This window comes from Carcharhinus amblyrhynchos, chromosome 28, assembly GCF_965287045.1.
Source record: "Carcharhinus amblyrhynchos chromosome 28, sCarAmb.v2.hapA, whole genome shotgun sequence".
NCBI lineage: Eukaryota > Metazoa > Chordata > Chondrichthyes > Carcharhiniformes > Carcharhinidae > Carcharhinus > Carcharhinus amblyrhynchos.
Genome location: NC_137351.1, coordinates 20,273,348 through 20,290,000, shown reverse-complemented (window position 1 = coordinate 20,290,000; position 16,653 = coordinate 20,273,348). Strand labels below are relative to the sequence as shown.

At 47.5% G+C, this 16,653-nt stretch overlaps 1 protein-coding gene across 1 annotated transcript in view; it reads left to right on the top strand.

Moving 5' to 3' along the window:
• The first annotated feature begins 11,691 nt into the window (after positions 1 to 11,691).
• Positions 11,692 to 16,653, top strand: part of lipca (lipase, hepatic a) — a 67,631-nt gene continuing 62,669 nt past the window's right edge. The window contains exon 1 of the mRNA XM_080214376.1: positions 11,692 to 11,752. The gene's annotated coding sequence lies outside the window, so the exon portion shown is untranslated. The remainder of the gene's footprint in view (positions 11,753 to 16,653) is intronic.

Below are 16,653 nucleotides of genomic sequence, written 5' to 3'. Positions count from 1 at the left end.
ATGGACTGATTGGCTTCCTTTCAGACTGTAGGGATTGTATTAAAATTCAGCTGGAATCCTGGCACCCGATCCTGTTAATGTCAATAGCAACTGTCATTTCCAGTCTTGGATAGTAATCAACATCTGGAATGGTCAATGGAAGAGATGGTGAGAGTAATGTGTTTTGACTCTTAAAAACTAAATGATTGCATCAAATCTCTGTGTCACTTTACCAGCGCAGTAAATCTGTCTGTCTAAACCATTCTGCCCCAGTCACAGAGAGAGGAATTGAGTTCAGGTGGACAACAATATCACTCCATAGGGAAGGACTGAGAGCTGCAGTAAAAGTAGGTTGGACAGATTGCAAAGGAAAGGTGCAGAACAACAGAAAAAGCAGCGAAAGTAACAAAAAGAGCAGCAGAATAAAGCAAGATTCTCAACTCGAGTGCTGTAAGGAGCAGAGACAGCTCGTTCAGCCCAGATTTATAACTCTACCTCCTGATCTGTGCTGTGTTTTCCACCAACAGATCAAAGTTCTTAATTTGTCTTCCGCAGGACGTATCCCCATCAAGGATTATCCCTAATATAAAATGTTTGACTCACAGTTTTATCTCTTCCACTTTCTTACGCTGTTACTGTTGGTTTAGCTGGGATTGCACTATGGTATCTGGTTCCGTGTGATGATTTGATTCAGAACATCTCTCTCTAGAGAGAGAGACGTTCCTTCGACAGTACAAAGATGTGCTGGTTAGGTGCATTGACCATGCTAAATTTGCCCTCAGTGTACCCAAACAGATGCCGGTGTGTGGCGACTAGGGGATTTCCACAGTAACTTCATTGCAGTGTTACTGTAAGCCTATTGGTGACTAATAAATAAACTAACTTCTTGGGAATCTGAATGACTTTGGGCGATTGTATCACAGCAAGTTGAAAGGTATGGCATGTATCTAACACAATGTAGATATGTAACATTAGAAAGAATTCAAGTAGTGATTTATTCTTTGTCCATGTGAAATGAGTTGACGACAATTGCTGTTGGATAAGATTGAATAAAAAGCTTCATATCAATGGTATTTGAAATACAACAGCAAATATTAAATAAACCTGAGGCTTGTTTACCATAAAGGAAATATCAGACCATCAGGGTGCTTGTGCCAATGAGGAAATTAGAATTTCAATGTTCTTTTGTTTAGTTCTGAGGTGGAAGGAGTGGGGAAGATTCTTTCAGCTGCTTCCCTCTCGAGCTCCAGAGAGGCAGTGAGGTTCATCCTGAGCAGATCCATAACCAAGGACTCCGTGCTCTCCGGGGACGGAGACACCAAGTTAATTGCCAACTGCTACTGGAAGGTCATCAACTCAGTGGCAAACCCTCTCTCATCTGCCCCAAACTGGTGGGTGTTCCTCTGCAAAGAGCTGTGTTGTGGTGATATTAGCACAAAATTATCTCAGGAGACTTGGATACTGTACGATCGTTTAATCTTCCAGGGTATAGTGGGAGAGCTCCAAAGCAGAACTCTGCAAGTGTACAGAATTGTGTACACAGAACATTGTTCAGATTCCAATATTTAACAGGTATCTCTGGATGCAGGTGGTACATGGCTCACAGGCAGAGTATCTCTGAGCGTAGTAGTAATCTGTCCTTCCAGGGGCCACACATCTAATCTCTGTCCCAATGTCTGTTCCTTTTGCAAGAAATAGCCTCAGCTTTGAGGAGACAAGGCTAGTGTGGGAAACTCATCCTTCTGATAAGTGTAAAATTGACCACTAAGGTAGTTAGTGGTGTCTTTAACACATGAATATTGGTTATAATCCCATTTAATAGATCAATCCCTTTTAATATATTCATAGGGATTGAATTAGTTTTTAAAATTCCTAATGGTCCCTAACAAACTGTTCATGTTGCAGGCACACTCCGAGGTCTAGGACTACGTGCCAAGGGACGCACTAAAGGACAACTGCCTCAAACGCCCAGTTGGTGCTGGCCACTCTCTAAGGCACTGGCCACTGTCTGAGGCACTGGCTATTGTCTAAGGTTCTGGTCATCGTCTAAGGTAATGCCCATTATCTAAGGCACTGGCCACTGTCTTAAGGCACTGGCCACTGTCTTAAGGCACTGGCCACTGTCTTAAGGCACTGGCCACTGTCTTAAGGCACTGGCCACTGTCTTAAGGCACTGGCCACTGTCTTAAGGCACTGGCCACTATCTGAGGTGCTGTCACCATACAACACTGAGGGGTTGGGACCTGTGGAAAATCTCTCAGGCTCTATGCAGCACAGAGTGATTGATATGGAATGGACATTATAAATTTAATTGTAAATGCACTGAGATACTTTAGAGTGTGACATGCTGTACTGAAGGACACTGAACTGCATTGTACATATATAATATCGAATTTGATATATGTGTATATATTATTGTATGATACACTTTTACAAATTGTATGAATAAATTCCATTTTTTGAAAAATCATTAGTCTTTCTGAATGTTTTTGTGTGAAGAGTGGGTGCTTCCGGAAGAGTTCCTTGGAGTTAGTCATTAAAGTGAAGGTGCTTTTGCACTGACTTGGCATCTTATACCAATTCCACTCACACCATCTGTTCCCTCAGCGGTTCCAGCTAACACGTAGGGATTGATTCTATCGTTGAGTGCGCTTCAAGGAAGTGTGGAGATTCAACTGTTCCAGTTTCCTGCCCAAAGCAGACAAGAAGCAGGCGGAAAGTGCTGGAAAATCAGGTCATCTTTGGCCTCTCGCCAGTGTAAAGATCATTGTTTCAGGAGGGTCTGGCAGGAAGGGAATGATAAGGGAGATCCTAGAATCATTATGAGAATCATAGACTCTTACAATATAGGAGGCCATTCGGCCCATCAAGTCTGCACTGACCACAATCCTACCCAGGCCTTATCGCCTTAAACCTATGCATATACCCCAGCTAATCCCCCTGACACTAAGGGGCAATGCAACATAGCCAATCCACCAAACCTGCACATCTTTGGAGTGTGGGAGGAAACCGGAGCACCCAGAGAAAACCCACACAGACACAGGTGGAATGTACAAACTCTACACAGACAGTGACCCAAGCCGGGAATTGAACCCAGGCCCCTGGCGCTGTGAGGCAGCAGTGCTAACCATTATGCCACTGTGCCGCCTGGATCGTAACAGGGAAGCCACAGCGTTCCTTCTGGGCTGGAGAAGTATTCATTCTGGTGCTGCACAATCTTACCCATTCAGGCCTCTCCATCTTCTGAGCCAGTATATTGAGTAAAATTTGTGCTTGCCAGGGTGGATTTCTGGTAACTCGGGGCATTTGCATTCCCAGTTTCCAGTGGGAAGGAGACGTTAAAATTCTCCCTTAAACAAAAAGTCTGTCAAATGGACAGAACAGGTAATTCTCTGCAACAAAGACAATTGTAAAACACAGATACCACTTCCTCTTGTCAATGCAATGTGGTGTTTACACATGGCATCACCCGGTGTAGATCTCCTGTGGGCACTGGGAGATCACACAGTGAATCATTCCTGTCACATCCCCACCAGCTTGGCACAGCTTGCCATCCGTGGCTGGTTATTTAAGGCAATCCAAAAACTGCAGTTGTACAAAATTTGCAAAAGCTTCACTTTAATCCCCTAGGAATCCAAATAAAAACACACTGAGCAGTGTTCATCTGAAACCCTGGTTTTCAAACGGGAAGCACACTGTGTGTCCCAAACATTTTTATAAACTGGGCGCTGAGTGAGTGAGTATTGGGTGTGTGTGAGTGAGTGAGTGAGTATTAAGTGGGGTTGAGTGAGTGAGTGAGTGAGTGAGTATTGGATGGGAGTGAGTGAGTGAGTGAGTGAGTGAGTATTGGATGGGAGTGAGTGAGTGAGTATTGGGTGTGTGTGTGTGAGTGAGTGAGTGAGTATTAAGTGGGGTTGAGTGAGTGAGTGAGTGAGTATTAAGTGGGGTTGAGTGAGTGAGTGAGTATTAAGTGGGGGTGAGTGAGTGAGTGAGTATTGGGTGGGGGTGAGTGAGTATTAAGTGGGGTTGAGTGAGTGAGTATTAAGTGGGGTTGAGTGAGTGAGTGAGTATTGGGTGTGAGTGAGTGAGTGAGTGAGTATTGGGTGAGTGAGTGAGTGAGTATTGGGTGTGAGTGAGTGAGTATTAAGTAGGGTTGAGTGAGTGAGTGAGTATTAAGTGGGGTTGAGTGAGTGAGTATTAAGTGGGGTTGAGTGAGTGAGTGAGTATTGGGTGAGTGAGTGAGTGAGTATTGGGTGTGAGTGAGTGAGTGAGTATTAAGTAGGGTTGAGTGAGTGAGTGAGTATTAAGTGGGGTTGAGTGAGTGAGTGAGTATTAAGTGGGGTTGAGTGAGTGAGTATTAAGTGGGGTTGAGTGAGTGAGTAAGTATTGGGTGGGGGTGAGTGAGTGAGTGAGTATTGGGTGGGGGTGAGTGAGTGAGTATTAAGTGGGGTTGAGTGAGTGGAGTGAGTGGAGTGAGTGAGTAAACCTGAGGTCTATCAGTCTGATCAGTGGGATTTTCCATTCCTCCCTCCTGCCCCGCTTGCTGCCAGGGTTGTCCAGCCCACCAACTATCAATGGACTTTAGAATCTCCAACAGTCTTGGCCAATAATTCCAGGCACAGTGTGTGTGTGTGTGTGTCTGTGTGTGTGTGTCTGTGTGTGTGTGTGTGTGTGTGTGTGTGTCTGTGTGTGTGTGTGTGTGTCTGTGTGTGTGTGTCTGTGTGTGTGTGTGTGTGTGTGTGTCTGTGTGTGTGTGTGTGTGTGTGTGTCTGTGTGTGTGTGTCTGTGTGTGTGTGTGTGTGTCTGTGTGTGTGTCAGGATGCAGAGACTCACTCACCCAGAGAATTGCAGAGCCGTCTACAGCACCGTACCAGGAAGAGCAGGCCTAGCTCGTCACCTCACTCACTCAGTCACCCACTCTCCCACACACTCACTTGGGCTGTCTGTGCGCATTCTCCCCATGTCTGCATGCGTTTCCTCCAGGTGCTCTGGTTTCCTCCCACAGTCCAAAACTGTGCTGATTAGGTTGATTGGCTATGCTAAATTTCCCTTTAGTGTCAGGGGGATTAGCAGGTGTAAATATGCAGGGATGGGGCCTGGGTGGGATTGTTCTTGGTGCAGACTTGATGGGCCGAGTGGTCTCCATTTACAACATAGGGATTCTATAATTGTGTAGTTAACAGATGTTCCTCTGTAGTCTGCACTGCAAAACACTGCAAAATGCCAGAGATTGGTAATGATGTGGTTCAGTCAGACTCCGTCTTCTGTAAGGAAGCTAATGTGACCCCTTGTACAGCGGAGTGCACCTGCTCTGTGTTGCCTCAGTCCCAGTGAGGCAAAAAAGAAAATAAAGACCTCTTCATAGAGATTAGCTCCCACTCCAGAGCAGGTCTGTCAGGATCACAGTCCAGCCACTGATTACTTTCCAACAAGCTCTTGTAAGAATATTGAAGGATGGGATTGCCAGTGGTTCCGAGGCTGCCCACCACACCCTGCACACAGACTGATACAAATCAAACCACATACACCTCTTCCAATGGAAAACACAGCAGAGAATTCAGAGAGACTCATGTTCCATCCCACATTCTAGTTATAGACGACCACACTGCCCCTCTCCATCCTTGCTCCAGGCTAGAATGTTAGGGATGTGTGTCTGTGCGTGTGTGTGTGTGTCTGTCTGTGCATGTGTATATATGTGTGTGAGTGTGCATGTGCATGTGTGTTGCGTGCACGTGTGTGTGTGTTGCGTGCACGTGTGTGTGTGTGTTGCGTGCACGTGTGTGTGTGTGTGTAAGTATGTGCATGAGGGTGTATGTGCTGTGTGCGCGTATGTATTTGTGCATGTGTGTGTATGTATGTGTGTGTGTGTGTGTGTGAGGGTGTATGTGCATGCGTGTGTGTGTGTGTGTGTGTGTGTTTGTGTGTGTTTTTCTATGTTGAAGTCCTTTCCCATCCCTTGGGACACTTTGTTCTGCAAGGAGTGTTGTGTAAAACTGGCAGAGGGAGATAAAAGTCTACAGCACAAAAAGAGGCCATTCAGCCCATTGTGTCTGTACCAGTCCTAGCATAAAAACATAGAAAATAGGAGCAGGTGTAGGCTGCACCATTCATTACAATCATAGCTGATCTTCCAACTCAGTAACCTGTTCCCAACTCCCCCCACATTCTTTAATCCCAGGAGCTTTTTCTAACTCCTTCTTGAAAACATACAATGTTTTGTCCCCAAACACTTTCTGTAGTAGTGAATTCCACAGGCTCACCACTCTCTGGGTGAAGAAATTTCTCCTCATCTCAGTCCTAAATAGTCTATCCCGTATCCTCAGACCAGTTCTGGACTTCCCTGTCATTGGAAACTGTTGCCTGCATCGACCTTGTTAGAATTTTCTAAGTTTCAATGAGATCCCCCCCCACCTCATTCTTCTAAACTCCAGTGAATATAACCCTAACCGACTCAATCATCGAATCCCGACAGTGCAGAAGGCGGCCATTCGGCCCACTGAGCCTGCACCGACCATAATGCCACACAGGCTCCATCCCTATAACCCCATATAATTACACTTCTAATCCCCCTGATACTAAGGGGCAGTTTAGCCTGGCTAATCAACCTAACCCGCACATGTTTGGGCTGCAGATGAAACCCACACAGACACAGGAAGAATGTGCAGACTTTGCATAGACAGTGACCCAAGGCCAGAATTGAACCCCGGTCCCCAGTGCTGTGAGGCAGCAGTGCTAACCACTGTGCTACCCTCAATCTCTATCCCTCCTCATACATCAGTCCTGCCTTCCAAGGGATCGATCTGGTAACCTTCACTGTGTTCCCTCCAGGATCATTGCACCTCACTGCCTAACTCTCTTCTCGTAAACCTAGAACCATAGAGTCCCTACAATACAGAAGGAGGCCATTCAGACCACCGAACTGCACCGACAACAATACCACTTTGCCCCCATACCCCACTAATCCTGGGACACTAATGGCCAATTTAGCATGGCCAATCAACCTAACCTGCACACCTTTTGAGAAGGTGATGGTGAGTTGCTTTCTCGAACCTGCTTCAGTCCCTGTGGTGTAGGTACACCCATGGCACTGTTAGGGAAGGAATTCCAGGGTTTTGACCAAGCAACAGTGGGAGGAAACCCACGCAGACACAGGGAGAACGTGAACACTCCACACAGACAGTGACCCAAGCCAGAATCGAACCGGGTCCCTGAGGTTGTGAGGCGGCAGTGCTAACCACTGGGCCACCGTGTCACCCTGCATCCTTCTCTGCTAGAATGAATAGTCTGCAATGCATGGTGCACATCTTCTTATGGGCACGGAATCCTGTAGCTATAAATAAGGACATCCTGAGGTATGTTAAACACATATTCCTCTTACGCACATCCTGTTGCAAATTAGAGTGTATTTTCTGTTGCCATGGAAATATCCCTGAAGCAACAGGAAATAACAGTCATTCCTGAAGGAGTGTCTGTTTTGACAGAAAGGTAGGAGAACATTTGGATGAACTTCATCTACGTGTGAGTGTGTGCGTAGTAAAATCACCTGGACACAACTGCCTTTTGTAGTTCCCCGTAAAATAAAATTAGAAACTGCCTCAATATAAACTAGGAGAATTGGATTGAAGAATATACATTTAATGAATGAAGAGCACATTTAATTCTGACAATTCTCCGACTTCGCCCGCGGTTGGGATTCTCCAGTCCTGCTGCAGTGAACGGAGTTTTGGCTCAGAGCCAAATTCTCCAGGGGGTCTTGCTGGCAGCTGGGGCGGGGCACTTGAGATTGGAAAATCTGTCTCCAAAGATTAGACCATTCCTGAGTTTCAAAGGTGAGGGAAAAGCTGCGGATTCTGTAACTTTGAAAAAAATGGAGAAAATGCAGGAGTTGTGGAAAGAGAAAATATTCAGCAAGTTTGGCATGATCTGTGGCAAGAGATATAGAGTCAATGTTTGGGGGTGAATGTCTTCTCACTAGAACAATTCTGATGAGTATTTCCAGCATTTTCCACATCTATTCCCAATTTCCAGCATCCGGAGAATTTTGTTTTTTTTTGGGAAATAGTGGCATAGTGGTTAGTGCTGATTCCTCACAGCGCCAGGGTCCCAGGTTCAATTCTGGCCTTGGGTCACTGAGTGGAGTCTGCAAGTTCTCCCCATGTCTGCATGGGTTTCCTCTGGGTGCTCTGGTTTCCTCCCACAGTCCAAAGATGTGTAAGTTAGGTGGATTGGCCATGCTAAATTGCCCCTTAGTGTCCAAAGATGTGCAGGTAGGTGGATTGGCCATGTTAAGTTGCATCTTAGTGTTTGGAGATGTGTAGATTGGGTGGAATGACCATTGTAAATTGCCCCTTAGTATCCAAAGATTTGCAGGTTAGGTGGATAAGCCATTGTAAATTGCCACTTAGTGTCCAGGGGTGTGTAAGTTGGGTGGATTGACCATGGTGGGTGCCTGGGATTGAGTGTTTGGGTGGGGTTGGATGTAGGGGCTGCTCAGTTGGATGTGCTTCCGGGGAATCAGAGCAGACTCAAATAGGCGAATGGTCTCTCCCTGCACTGTGGGGATTCTATGGAAACACCCAGCTAGGCAGGCAGCTTCTGGGGCAGGGCAGGGCAGGGCGGGCAGCTTCTGGGGCAGCGCAGGGCAGGGCGGGCAGCTTCTGGGGCAGCGCAGGGCAGGGCAGGCAGCTTCTGGGGCAGCGCAGGGCAGGGCAGGCAGCTTCTGGGGCAGGGCAGGCAGCTTCTGGGGCAGCGCAGGGCAGGGCAGGCTTCGACACAGACCTCACTTTACAACAGAATGTGAAAAAGAGGCCAAAGCTGGAAGAACAATCTCTGGGTTCCCTCCACAGGGGCTGGGTGGCCTGTTCAGCAATGCTGGGTTTCTGTTTGCTGGAGCTGTAGCCCATGGGACCCCCTCTCATTCTGGACTTTATCTTATGATCTCTTTTTGAAACCTCTTTTTCACAAAGTGTGAGGAAAACGTGTCACAGTGTAAGAAACAAAACACGATGAAGAGATCGTGAGAATTCTGCATGAGATATACTGACCTCCCGTGCCATTGCTCACAATGACTCGGGGAGGGGGGGGGAGGGGGCATTTTTGTGGAGGGATATTTTTTTAAATTGGTCCTTCAGTGAGCCTCGGTGACAAGACCAACATTTTATTACCCATCCCTAACTTCCCTTGAGAAGCTGGTAGTCAGCTGCCTTCTTGAACCGCTGCAGTCCCTGTGGTGTAGGCACACCTCTCGTGCTGTTAGGGATGGAGTTCCAGGATTTTGACCCAGCGACAATGAAGGAACGGCCGATCCCTAGTTGCCCTTTGAGAAGGTGATGGTGAGTTGCTTTCTCGAACCTGCTTCAGCTCCTGTGGTGTAGGTACACCCACGGTGCTGTTAGGGTGGGAGTTCCAGGAGTTTGACCCAGCAACAGTGAAGAAACGGCAATGTATTTCCAAGTCAGGATGGTGAGAGATGGAGAGGAACATCCAGATGGCGGTATTCCCATGTATCTCCTTCTAAGGTGGAGCCTCGTTTTAAACACAACAAGCTTCAGAGCTTTTATTTCCATTTCCCAGTTGAGAAGAATTATTAAATAAAAGCACAAAGCAATCAGCCTCAGGAACAGCGCTGCAGGGGGTTAAGGTGCATGAAACAAAACCCCAAACTATAACCTAATGATCTAAAGCATCATGCAACAAGTCCTGAATCTTACACTGAAAGGTTAGTCGATGATGAAGAGTAAATGGACAGAACTTGGACCAGCAGCAACACTGGAGGCAGCACTAAGGAAACTGGGGATCCTCGGAATGGAATGTACTACACCTCCACCCCCCAGGCAACGGTCCATCAATGATGCCCCCTGCCGAACCCCCACAGGGAGATGAAGCAGCCACTGTGGAGTGGGCACACTCTACCCAATGTCTGCTGCCAATTTAGAGCCAGGCTTTTCTATGCACCTTGTCAGTGGCAGGAGGCTGTGATAGGCCGGTCATCTTGGCATTCTTTCTCCTGGAGGATGCCTCATCAAAATCTTCATTTACACCCCCTGTCTGTGACCTCACCCTCTGGCCATGAACCCTCCTCCCCAACACCAACACACTCACACCCAGTGATTTACCAGTCAAAGTGTCTGAGTTGGTCAGCTCTTTCTCAGTGTTGTGCTCCCTGTCCTCTCCCTGAGGCGCGGTGGCACAGTTGTAAGCACTGCTGCCTCACAGCGCCAGGGCCAGAATTTGATTCCTGGCTTGTGTCAATGTCTGTGGAGAATCTGCACGTTCTCCCCATGTCTGCGTGGGTTTCCTCCGGATGCTCCAGTTTCCTCCCACAGTCCGAAAGATGTGCTGGTTAGGATGCATTGGCTGTGCTAAATTCTCCCTCAGTGAGCCTGGGCAGGCGCTGGACTGTGGCAACTAGGGGATTTTCACAGTAACTTCATTGCAGCATTAAGGTAAGCCTATTTCTGACACTAATAAGTAAATAAAATAAATAAATAGGTTCAGTGACTGCTAGTAGGTGTGATGTGTTGAGCAGTGTGAGAGGTCATCTGTGCGGTGGCTAAGAGATGTCATGTGACTATGCATTCTCTGACCTTTGCCACCCATGTGAGGTCATCAGAATTCTTGTGACCTTGCTGCCAGGTCCTCGGGGCCAGACTCCAGGGGATCAATCTCCATTGCCACCTACTCCTATTCCCTTCCAAGAGTGGTCCGTTAGAGACTCCTGGCCCCTCCCACAAAAGCATGGCCTCTTTCCACCACCACCAACGAAGGCCTCCAGCCGAGCGTTAAATTCATGAACCTGGGAGCCCTCTCCCTGCCCTTGTGTTCCACTATCTTCAATTAGAGTTTTAGCAGTAAGTCAGCAGCAGCACCCTGTGATTCAGTGTGCTTTTGTTTTATTAATTCATGGGACGTGGGCATCGCTGGCTGGCCAGCATTTATTGCCCATCCCTAGTTGCCCGAGGGCCATTGAGAGTCAACCACACTGCTGTGGTTCTGGAGTCACACATAGGCCAGGCCAGGTAAGGATGGCAGATTTCCTTCCCTAAAGGACATTGGTGAACCAGATAGGTTTTCCGACAATGGTTTCATGGTCATCAGTAGATTCTTAATTCCAGATATTTTTTACTGAATTCAAATTCCACCATCTGCCGCGGTAGGATTCGAACCCGGGTCCCCAGAACATTAGCTGAGTTTCTGGATTAATGATCTAGCGATAATACCTGTAGGCCATCGGCCATCCCTGTCGCGATGCTTTGAGATTCTGAACAATTTTAGATTGCTCCTTGACCACAGCAGTGCGACTCTGGTAGGTTTCCCTGCCTGAATGCCAGGGGTTGTGGGGGGGGGTGGAAATCAGGCTCTTGTGTGTTCCAGCTCTCCACAGCTTTTGCAATCCTTTCGCAATGTGTTCCTACTCTGACCAGAGCAAATCACAGCCGCCTGAGCAGTTTGTGCACGACCTTCAGGTATATATACGAAAAAACTTCACCAACATCCCATATCCACAGGCACCCCAGGCAGAGGAGTTACGGTCAAATAAAAAAGAACAGCGCAGGCCGCTTTAACCTTGCGGCAGCCAGATTTTAGTTATTGAACGGTGAAATAAGGGGAGTTGATTTACTTCCGTTTTCTCTTACAGCCGGTTAGAGGGGTGCAACTCGCAATCTGCAAAACAGACCCGAAACCATGAAAATGAACAACTGGTGGCAAATATCTCTACTCCTCTTCATCTGGGCCATCCTGAGGGCCCAAAGCACCAGGAGCACAAGGCAAGGTAAGGGCCACAGAGCCACACTGCTACTCTCAGCCACCTGGTCCATTGTGAAGGCTTCGAGCTATTAAATAACCAGAGCAATGACCCCTTTTAGTAAAAGTGCAACCCGAAGATTATCGCACCACTATTGCAATTGCCCGACACGCTTTGTGAATGTGCGCTTTGATATTGTCCGCAGGGAATTGGGTACAATGGGGAATTGTCACAGTGTGATCCTTGAAGCATTCCTTGCATTCTTTTTGCTCACATGACCCCCGCTGTTTGTGGTTCGTAAGACATTTTAACGTGAGATTTTTAATGGCTTTTCAGCACAATTTAGCAGGATACTTAACTCAGTTATATTTGCAGTTTCTGTGTAAACGTACTGATTGCTTCAGTTAATGAGACAGAAACGGAATTAATAGCGGATGTCATTCCATCTTCAGAATAATCTCTTCCCAGATGTAAAAATGTTCTCCATTTGTTTTTTTCTTATCTTCTCCACTTGTGTGGGGGGGCGGGCGGGGTTGGCTTCAGGATATTTGATTCAAATGGCTTTGTGTCTGTGTTCAAACTACAGCCTTTGCTTCAAGGTTCTCTGTTCCTTTCGAAGTTTAAGTTTATTTATTAATGTCATAAATAGGCTTACATTAACGCTGCAATGAAAAATCCCCCAGTCGCCACACTCCTGTTTGGGTACACTGAGGGAGAATTTAGCATGGCCAATGCACCTATCCAGTACATCTTTTGGACTGTGGGAGAAAACCAGAGCATCCAGAAGAAACCCACACAGACACGGGGAGAATGTGCAGACTGCACACAGACAGTGACCCAAACCAGGAATCGAACCCAGATCCCTGGCGCTGAGAGGCAGTAGCGCTAACCACCATGCCACCCATTCCTTCCTCACCTTCATCAGTGATATTAACCACGAGGGTGACTCTCATGCCGCCAGTTGAACATTTTTAATTTAACGTTGGAATGATCCAGCAAGGCTTTGCTAATTGAATTGTTTATTGCACTGAGAACATTGGGTAACGAATGCAGCCCTTTATCTCAATCGGCTATTTCAAATGATTGGAGAGCTCATGTTTACATGGAAGGGTTTACACACCCATCCAGCTTGCTTCAATTATCTTCTGACCAAACCGACCACCTGATAACATTGTCCAAAAGCCTGGGTGGTGCCAGGGGAAATACCAGGGGCAGTGCGAGGGGGGCAGTGCAAGTGTGAGGAGTCAGTGTGAGGCAGCAGTGCCGGGGGCAGTGCCAGGGGAAATGTCAAGGGGCAGTACTTTGGGGAGGGGGGGTGGCGGAGTGCGAGGGGGCAGTGTGAAGTGGCAGTGCCAGGGAACAGTGCCAGGAGGCAGTGTGAGGCGGCAGTGCGAGGGGGAAGTGTGAGGGGGCAATACAAGGGGGCAGTGCCATGGGGTAATGCCATGGGGAAGTATCAGGGAGCAGTGTCAATGAGAAGTGCCAGGGGCAGTGTGAGGGGGGGCAGTGCTGGGGAGCAGTGCCCTGGGCAGTACTAAGGAGCTGTGCCAGGGGACAATACTAGGATGCTACCTGGGCATGGCCCTTTGCCCAGAGGCTGTACCCACCTGTGCACGTCTGGTGGCTCCATTCAGCAGGTGCACAGCATAGGGAACCTGATGGAATTCACGTGGGTGTGCCCTCGTACTGACCTGAACGGACTGGCTAACGTGAGGGGGGAAAATCAGGCCTAAACTCCTGATTTGCATAGTCGGTTAGCTGTAAATGCTAATTGTCTGTGCAAATCAATGACTTTTAAAGTTGGGATCCCCATTACATCATTGGCGAGGGGTGGTGACGGGGGTGAGGTGTGGGATGCTGGGAACAATTGAGTGAGGATTGTGATGACTGGTCACAGACTGGCCTGTGGGAGTGCTGGGTACAAAAACAAATGGTTGTTATCGTTGTGTGGAATCTCCTCAGAGCGACACGTCTTGGTGAGAGGTTGCTGATGCAGGAAAAGACAACTTCTCCAGGGCTAATTCTGGATCCACCTCCTGTGCCCACCTCAGCAACATCATTATTCTCCTCCCGAGTTCCAGCAGCAAGATTCCAGTGATGGTGATAACACCTGGGCTTTGAGATACGCTTCCATCACCTCACTTAACATCATCGCTCAGCTGGCATTCTGACTTGACCCATTTAACTGGCAGTAACAGCTTCCCGCCACCCAAAGGGTCCCACCAACTGGGCGGAACGGTGCCACAGAAGCATTGCCTAAAAATCAATCGTGACTGCCCTTTCAAACAAATCCATTGCTTGCAAAATTATTTGTGACACTCTGAGGACGTTTATGTACTTTGTGTTTATAGGGCAGCACGGTGGCACAGTGGTTAGCACTGCTGCCTCACAGCACCAGGGACCTGGGTTCAACTTCTGGCTTGGGTCTGCGTGGAGTTTGCATGTTCTCCCCATGTCTGCGTGGGTTTCCTACGGGTGCTCCGGTCTTCTTCCACACTCCAAAGATTGGCCATGTTAAATTGCCCCTGAAGTGTCAGGGGGATTAGCAGGGTAAATACTTGGGATGGGGCCTGGATGGGATTGTGGGCTTGATGGGCCGAATGGCCTCCTTCTGCACTGGAGGAATTCTATTCTATTCTAACTCCGACTGTCATCCTGCTCCTGTCACCACTACAATCATTTCATACACAAATGGGTGTTCAGTGGTTACAGGTAGGACTTCCGCCCCCTCCCCACTCACACCCCAAACCCACTCAAGGCCCACCTTACAGAGGTGCTGGCCAATCTGATAAGCTAGCAGCTGTCCCATGCTAGTGGCACCAAGGGCTGCGGTGGGCTGAAGAGGAATCGCATGGGGCTAAGTCCAGACACCAGAGTCCCAGGTAAGATCAAGGAGTCACACAAAGCAGGGAGGGGAGGGAAGGCCGGGGGTGGGGGCAGAAGTGAAGAGGGCAGTCAGGATCTCGGGGTAAAGGCCAGTTTGGGGGCACTGGGAGAGCCCAATGTAAAATCACTGTGTAATTCGGGCAGTGGGAACCTGGGGAGGGAATCCTTTCCCAATTTAATGGTCCTCCCCCCCAGCCCCCCTCTAAAATCCTGCCAGTGGGAGAGAGTAAATTTCTGGCCCTAATTAGACACTTGGAAAGCCAGGGTTTACAAGTCTACAAACAAGAAGCTGGATTAGCCGAGATGGCTCCCAGTTAGCTGGCAGAGGTCTGGTGGCCCATAAGTCCATAAGATATAGGTGCAGAATTCTGCCTATTGAGTCTGCTCCCCCATTCGATCATGGCTGATATGCTCCTCATCCCCATTTTCCTGCCTTCTCCCCAGAACCCTTCAACCCATTACCAATTAAAAATCTGCCTAACTCCTCCTTAAATTTACTCACTGTCCCAGCATCCACCCACACTTTGGCACAGATTCACAACCCTTAGGAGCAGTAATTTCTCCTTAACTCTGTTTTAAATTTGTTACCCCTTATCCTAACACTATGATCTCTTGTCCTAGAATGCCCCAGAAGAGAAAGCATCTGCTCCACGTCTACATAATCCATATTTTTATCATCTTGCATTCCTCAATTTGATCTCCCCTCATTCTTCTAAATTCCAGAGAGTATAGGCCTAAACTGTTCAATCTCTGTTCCTATGACAAAACCCTCATCTCTGGAATCAATCTAGTGAACCTCCTCTGAACTGTCTCCAATGCCGCTATATCTTTCTAGGGGGTACAGGGTCACAGCTCCTTGAAAGTGGAGTCACAGGTGGACAGAGTGGTGAAGAAGGCATTCAGCATGCTTGGTTTCAATGGTCAGAACATTGAATACAGGAGTTGGGACATCTTGTTGAAGTTGTACAAGACATTGGAATACTGTGTACAGTTCTGGTCACCCTATTATAGAAAGGATATTACTAAACTAGAAAGAGTGCAGAAAAGATTTGCTAGGATGCTGCTGGGACTTGATGGGTTGAGTTATAAGGATCATCTTGATAGATTGGGACTTTTTTCCTCTGGAGCGTAGGAGGCTAAAGGGTGATCTTAGACAGGTCTATAAAATAATGAGGGGCATAGATCAGCAAAATAGTTAATTTCTTTTCCCAAAGATAGGGGAGTCTATACCTAAGGCATAGATTTAAGGTGAGAGGGGAGAGATACAAAAGGGTCCAGAGGGGCAATTTTTTCCACAGAGGGTGGTGAGTGTCTGGAATAAGCTGCCAGAGTTGTAGTAGAGACTGGTACAGTTTTGTCTTTTGAAAAGCATTTAGAAAATTACACAGGGAAGATGGGTATAGAGGGATATGGGCCAAATGCGGGCAATTGGGGTTAGATTAGGGGTTTTAAAAAAAGGGTGATGTGGACAAGTTGGGCCAAATGGCCTGTTTCCATGCTGTAAACCTCTATGACTCTATCTTTCCTCAAACAAGGGGACCAAAACTGTGCACAATATCCCAGGTTCAGTCCCACCAGTGCCTTGCATAGTTGCAGCAATACTTCCTTACCTTTATATTCCACTCCTTTAGCTCTAAATGCCAAGATTCCATTCAGTTTCTTTATTATCTGCCCTACCTGCATGCTAGTTTTCTCTCATGCCGTGTTGCAAATGACTATGATTCTGTAATTAAAGGCCTTAGCAGAGAGTTCAGCTGCCTGACATGGTTTTCTTATAAAACATCACTGGCATCGCTTAAGAACAATGATGGGAACCTGTGGGAACAGGGTGAAAAAGGCCACTTTACCAGGGGCTACTCTCTTGATTTCTGCTGCTAACTATTATGCTCTAGAATTAGCGTTCGGCCAAAATCTTCCTCCTTTGTTATTAACACAGTCGGTGAATATCGCAATGGTGCACAGAACACTAATTCTAAGCTAGCCCTTGCACTCAATGAGACTGCAAAAAGCAGCTGGTGTTGCAGGGAGGAGGTTTCGTGCAG